The sequence below is a fragment of the Adiantum capillus-veneris genome, chromosome 21, assembly GCF_014529385.1.
Source record: "Adiantum capillus-veneris isolate H3 chromosome 21, ASM1452938v2, whole genome shotgun sequence".
Taxonomy (NCBI): Eukaryota; Viridiplantae; Streptophyta; class Polypodiopsida; order Polypodiales; family Pteridaceae; genus Adiantum; species Adiantum capillus-veneris.
In genome coordinates, this window is record NC_140951.1 from 103,669,815 (window position 1) to 103,677,451 (window position 7,637).

Consider the following 7,637-nt stretch of genomic DNA (forward strand, 5'->3'; position numbering starts at 1 on the left):
AAGCTTCTCCGTATCCTCGCCAATCATGCATAGTCCACATAAGAAGTCCATGGATCCTTGCATGTTGTTGTCCTACTGGTTCAACCACATCTGCTATGTCGATCCCATTAGGAAATTTCGGAGGTCATTTGGAGGGCCATATGAAGAGAGAGAAAAATAGAGCGCGTCCAATGAGCACAAAGGCTACGTTACGTAGGAAAGTACGTGGAAAGACTCAGAAAATAGGAAAATAGCATAAAACTTTCACGAATCTAGGTTTGTGGCATCGTAATTTCATTCCTTTTACCGAGTTGTTAGGTGCTTTCCAGTGGTCCCACTTCTAATATTCTCTTATGGTCATTAACGTACTAGAGGGTGACCATTAAGCCCGCACAAGATATTGGAATTCTAAAACACTTTCCCTCCATTAGAATGCTTTCAAAGTGAATCTCCCTCCACTAAAGCTTTTCTCTGAGAACTATGGCTTCCACGTCTTCTCGCCCAAGAAGCTCCAGGTGTTTACTGTCTCTCACACCAACAACCAACAACTGCACTTTGCCTAGAAGGCCAAGTAGTAGCATATCCTCAATTACAATATCAACTTCAATAAGTGCAGAGAACCAATGGGTTGGACAAAGGATAAACAAAGGTTCATGGGTCCTCATGCAACCAAGAAGACCCAAGAGGTCTAGTGGTATCAACTTTTATCGCTCAGCATGGAAGGCCAGAGTGTTGGATTTCAAAGTTGAAATCGGCAAAAGATCTGTAAAGGAAGTTCTTGTTCAGCATGTGTTTACCCATCCAGACGTGATAGCAAACGGTGGAAATGTATTAGATATACATCAACCACGTTGCAATTGTAAGTACTCTTGACATCTGAACTTCATTTGATCTGTAAGTACTCTTGACATCTGAACTTACTGATACTCTCATTATAACTTTTCTTATATATTTTGCAATGTTTCTCCCTCTTCTTATGAGCAATGTCTCCATTCTTCACAACTCAATTACATTAGATTTGTCATTTTTACTTATTGATACTCTTAGTTTAACTCTTGTTATATATATTGCAGATGTTTATCCCTCTTCTTATGAGCAATGGGAGCCTGTGGAGTGCATAATATGCCTCTTCCTTGTTGTTCATGCCCACATTGGTTCTCTACAGTATTCAGGGAGGAGCAACAAAAGCCTGGCTAATGAAGGAATATTTTTTTATGACCACTTCTACCAACTCAGCTCAGGGAATAAGAATGGCATGTTGGTGAAAGTGCCTCTACCAACCGATTGGAACACTGTGGGCTGGCCAGTTCCCGAGGAAACAATGATGGAGGCAATGCGAAGTAAGCTCTACAAGGATATACAGAGGTCTCTACGTAGCTCTATTCCCACCAAACTAGTTAGAATTGCAAACTTTTGTCCTACTACACTCTTCATAGAGTTGTTTCATAGCTACAACATCCATGTTACGAAAACTATGTTCATGTGCAAGTCACTTCAACAGTCATCCTGTGACAAACTTCTTGACAGAGGATGGTATGTAAAGGAAGAGATTGGCTTACAGTGCGAGGTCGTGCTTGATACTCTAGTTGTCAAGTAAATGATTGCAAGCCAATCATTGTTACTCTCGTTTTGGTATATGCGATCACAAATGCTCAATGGTAAGTACATTCCTATGGACCAGGTTTCTACAGGTTTGGAAGATAATCCTGTTGTGGATGTGGAAGTGATTGATAAAGAGCATGGCCTACTATTGGTGGTTACAATAAGGGAGCTATGCAGTCTTCAACAGTTGCGGCATGACATAATTGAAGAGTCAATGGACAGGGACCTATCAGATTTTTCCTTTTTCCTAGCTGGCCGTAAGGTGATGCGGCGAAGGGAAAAAGATATTTTGTGCAAAGAGTTGGGTGGTCGGGTTGAAGTAGTGTCAATGTAACAAATATTCTTGTGAACCCAAGTGTATACAAATGACTTTCAATACATTAAGTTTTTTGAGCTCATTTGTCAATTGTGCCCTGTGAATAAGTGTGCTTGAAATACATTTCTTTACCATGTCAAATCTCTCTCTCTCTCTCTCTCTCTCTCTCTCTCTCTCTCTCTCTCTCTCTCTCTCTCTCAATGTTAGACAAGACAAAGACATGATAGAAGAGTCATCTTAATTCATTAGAAAGTACAAACTCGTCCGTGAACAATGGACTGAGATACAATTTCTGTAAGTATGGAATCAGAATGTCTTCAAGGTAAAAATCGAAGGAATGCCCCTCGAAAGAAGGTGGTGAGATAGTTGTTCCTAGCGGATTTAGTTCTCCCTTTTCAGGAGTATCATCAATCAGTAGTGTATTAGTTGCATCAAAGGGTACACCGATTTGGCTAAACGGTTTGTACAAAAGAGGTAAGTGTGGTTTTTTAGGGTGGTAGTGGCCCTCGACGGTAACGCATTTTCTTTGATCATACAAAAAGGCAAAATGTGACGTGTGAGCGCCGGATACACTACAAACTATTGTAACTAGTGGCGACAAGTTTTGCCTTTGCATTGAAGACCATATGGCAACTCTGAAGCGCGGAAGAAGAAACTGAATAAATTCCTTGGTTCCTGGACGAACCACGACTCGACAAGTTCCCATCCGAAACGTTTGCAAATCCTCAAAGGGTTCTGTGTCACCGAGAGGCACGCGCATCAGCAGCAATCCATTGAGTTCCAAGATAATCAACCTCTGTAAAAGTTGACAAGTACATATAAGTAGTTAGAAGCTGAACATATTTTGCCATACTTGAATAGACATTACCGGAACAACCGTATCTACACGTAGCAAGGGTCCATACTGGGTCTCTGTAGTGTTGATGTCGTTGTTGCTCTCCTCTGCTTTAGCTTCATCATTCACATCTTCATAGTCATCATTCACATCTTCATCAGGGGTCTCCCCCATGGCTCTTTCTGCCTCATTCAAGGTTTCCTCCAAGGTCTTTTCCTCTGCCTCGGTTGACCGGCTTTTCTTATACATCCTTGCCTCATCCATCCTTGCCTGATCCATATCAGTTTGCTCATCCCTAGGCCTGCTTTCCTCATCCATATCCTTTTGCTCATCTATAGGCCTGCTTTCCTCATCTTGGGTTTCATCCATAGGCTCTTTTGGCTCCTCCACTGGCTGACTTGGATCTTTCATTGTTTCCTCTGGTTGTACACTAGCACCTTCCATATGCTCATTTGACCTTTCCTCATCCTCGACTCTTTCATCTTCTGCTGATATGACCCTCTCGGCCCATTGTCGTGGTGGCACGTCATGTATTGTCATATCAATAGTGCGGTCATCCAAGCCGCTATCTTCAGGCTCTCTGGGGCTAGACATAGTAAGCAGGTGTTGTATTAAACCTACCCGGTAGCTTTGCAAATAATCATATGTGTAGTTTTTTAAATCACTCTGCAAAATTGAAAGACCACATGGTGAGAATTCTTCTATAAACTAAACCAAAACTGACTGAATGCATTGCCAAATGGTTACCTTAGTCATGAAAGGTGTTAATGCAAAGTAGCTTTGCAGGACATATTCTGCATGGAGAAGACATCTCCAGCCGCAAGAATTTCCATCGGTTTGATTTGGGACAGGTACATCTTTGATTGGGGCCTTGTATAGTTCATACCTTCCACATAGCTTGCCATAGGCAAGCAACAACCTCTTTATACAACTTCACAAAGCAGTATCAAGATGTTAGCTTGAGGCTTCAAATTTACATGGATATCTATAAGAAACACTTTCTGATACATAACACTTACAGTCTAATTTCAGGGTGGGTTCCTTTTATTGAATTGAACACCCACACTACTGGTTGGTCAACATCAAGGCATATGAGACTCCAGTGATGGTTGTTTTCATATGGAAAGATGATGACAGTAACTTCCAACATAGCACAGTGGAGAAACCAACTCTCAAAGGTCCCAGATGGACTGTTCTTCTATCTAATAATCACTGACATTTGTGGATCAAGAAGAAACACCTCCGTGTGGGTGTGCAGTGGGAGTTGACTTTTGATCAAGCTGCAGAGAGTATACCTGAGTTAGCAAACCTATTATCTGAGTTTTCAAAGCTAGCAAGATAGTAACACTTACTTAAGACAAGCATAGATAATTGTGTCTGAAATCTGAGCATCTGGATTCTGTAATAAATTAATGTCCACTTTTTCCAGAGCTAGCTTTCTGGCTCCATCTACAAATGGTATCTCTGCAAGCAAACCATCCTTCATTGAAAGTAGAGTTTCTTCATTGCTTGCCTCTATGGACAGGGTCACATTGCATTCTGTTTGCCTCTGGGACTCCACTGTTGGGATCGGAGAGCACACACACACAGAGCCAACACGAAGAAGGAGATAGACACAGTGTGTGGCGGGGCGGTACTCACACTACAATGTGTAGTTATGAGTATAGTTATTATGAATGAGTAAATGAATGGCTGTACATGGGCGGCTGAACAATGGGCAGCCGGGCACACGGGCCTTTAACCCAACAATCTCCCACTTAAAGGCAGTGTTCCTTTAAAGTGGCCAAAGTACAGCAAAAGAAGTCAAGCCATACCCATCAGCGATCTGCAGTGTGCAAACCGCTGTGAGGCTAACGACTTCGTGAGTAGATCAGCAGGGTTATCGTTAGTGTGTACCTTGACAAGCTCTATGCGCTTGTCCTCTAGCACCTCTCGTATGAAGTGATACCTCACCTCAATGTGCTTTGTCTTCGCATGGAAGACAGGATTCCGTGCCAACGCTATGGCACTCAAGCTATCACAATGTAGAATCGGAGCATCACAAGCCATACCAAGATCTCCCACTAGTCGTGAGAGCCATACGGCCTCCTTGGCAGCCTCAGTGGCAGCCATATATTCAGCCTCTGTAGTGCTCAAAGCAACGCATGGCTGTAAACGTGATGCCCACGAAATCGGTCCACCTGCAACTGTGAACACATAGCCGCTAGTAGACTTCCTCGAGTCCACTGACCCTGCATAGTCTGAATCTGTATATCCGCAAACAGACATATCCTTCTCACCATAACATAGGGACAACTCTGAAGTCCCTCTCAAGTATCTGAGAATACCTCTCACTGCATCCCAATGACGCTTCCCCGGGTTAGACATGTACCTGCTAACCACACCAACTGCATGAGCAAGATCTGGATGCGTAGCCACCATGGCATACATCAAGGAACCAACAGCTGACGCATAGGGAATCTGAGACATCTCTGTAGTCTCCAAATCTGTCTGAGGGTAGTCATCATGGCTGACTTTTACATATGGAGGCAACGGGGTACTAATGGCCTTCCCCCCTTCCATATGAAAACACTCAAGCACCTTGTCAATGTACTCTTTCTGACTAAGAAAGAGCATCTTGCGAGAACGATCACGAGTGATCCGCATACCCAAAATATGACTGGCATCCCCAAGATCCTTCATGGAAAAGGTCTCATGTAGCCTATGTTTCAAGGCATCCACATCAGAAATACACTTCCCTGCGATCAGCATGTCATCCACATACAAAACCAAAACAATAAGACTACCATCTGCAGCCTTGCGAGTATAGAGGCATGGGTCCTCATAACTGCGTACATAACCCAATGAACTCATGAATGCATCAAACTTACGATACCATTCACGAGATGATTGCTTCAGCCCATACAAGGTCTTAAGAAGCCGGCATACCATCTTCTTTGAACCATGAATAACAAACCCACTTGGTTGCTCCATGTACAAATCCTCGTGCAAGTCCGGATGTAAGAAAGTTGTCTTTACATCCATTTGCTTCAACTCCATGTCTTCTGTAGCTACCAAAGCAAACAACATACGCAAAGTAGACATCTTCACCACTGGGGAGAAGATATCGTCAAAATCAATGCCCTTCTGTTGCTTGAATCCTTTAGCCACAAGCCTTGCTTTGTACCTAGGCTTTGCATCCATTGAACACAGTTTTATCTTGTAAACCCACTTGCATGGTAGTGCCTTCTTACCCTTTGGCAAAGGAGTAAGCTCCCACGTTTCATTTTGGATCAACGAATCCATCTCTGACTGCATAGCCTGCTCCCACTTGAGCTTGTCAACACTAGACATGGCCTCATCATAACATGATGGCTCCCCGCAATCAGTCAACAATACATAATCCATAGAAGGCACAAAACGCTGAGGCTGTCTTGCACACCGCTCTAAACGCCTCAAAGACTGTGCAGGAGGTGCATCTTGCTGTCCCACATCTACATGATCTCCCAACAAGGGCTGATCTCCCACTTGAGGGTCAATGGGCTGCCCACGAGCAGCCATGGGACCATCATACCGATGTCCATCCTCCTCAAATATCACACGTCGAACCTCAACCGTTCGCGGTGATGCTCTATACATAGAGTCCTCATGAAAAAGAACATCATGGCTGCGCACAATCTTCCTGTCAATAGGATCCCACAATCGATAACCCATCTCACCAGAGCTACCATAACCCAAGAAGATACATCTCTTGCTCTTTGGATCCAATTTGCTGCGTTTTGCCTTAGGTACATGTACATAAGCTTCACAGCCAAAAACACGAAGGTGACCATACGAAGGTGGCAAACCTGTCCATACCTCTTCAGGCACTTTGAAGCCCAAAGGAACACTAGGTGAACGATTTATCAAATGCACAGAAGTGGCAACAGCTTCAGCCCAAAATCCATTTGACAAACCAGCCATAGAAAGCATACTACGGACTTTTTCCTGTATAGTCCTGTTCATGCGCTCTGCCACACCATTTTGAGGAGGTGTATAGGGAGCACTAAGCTCGCGCCGTATACCCTTCTCAACACATAATGTTGTGAAAGCATGAGATATAAATTCACCCCCATTGTCCGTACGTAAGCACTTCAACTTACAACCTGATTGGTTCTCAACAAGAGCCAACCATTGCTTAAATATATCAAACACCATATCCTTCTTACGAATGGGGTATGCCCATACCTTCCTGCTAGCATCATCAATGAACGTAACAAAGTACATAGCACCTCCAAGAGAAGCATTGGGCATCGGCCCACATACATCACTATGCACCAAAGCTAGCTTTTCCAAAGATCTGTGTGGAACACTTTTCTTATGAGAAGACCGAGCATGTCGACCATAAAGGCAATGCTCACAAAACTCAAAACCACCAAAATGTGAAACCGGAATGTAATCCGCACGTGCCAACAACTTCAAACCTTTTAGTGACATATGCCCCAAACGCTGATGCCATAAAGAAGCAGGAGGTTGCTCAGTGATCCCCACAATGTGATCAGCCACACTAGCTACACAAAGGGAATACAACGTATTCCTCTTAGCACCTTTAACCAAAACAAGGCTGCCCTTAGTGATCTTCCAACCTCCATCACCAAAAGATACATTGAAACCAAGTGAATCCAACTGACCCACACTAATCAAGCTTTTTGCAAGAGCCGGCACATGACGCACACGCTGCAAGACAAACGTAGTAGAGTTTGGCATAGCCAAATGAATATCCCCAATGCCATGAATCTGCATAGAACGCCCATCAGCAATCCTGACAGTACCTGTGCTCGAAGCATCATAGTCATGAAACCACGACCTATGAGGCGTAACGTGAAAAGAAGTACCACTGTCAATGACCCAATCCATAGGAATACTACACTCATGAGTGAGAAGAAA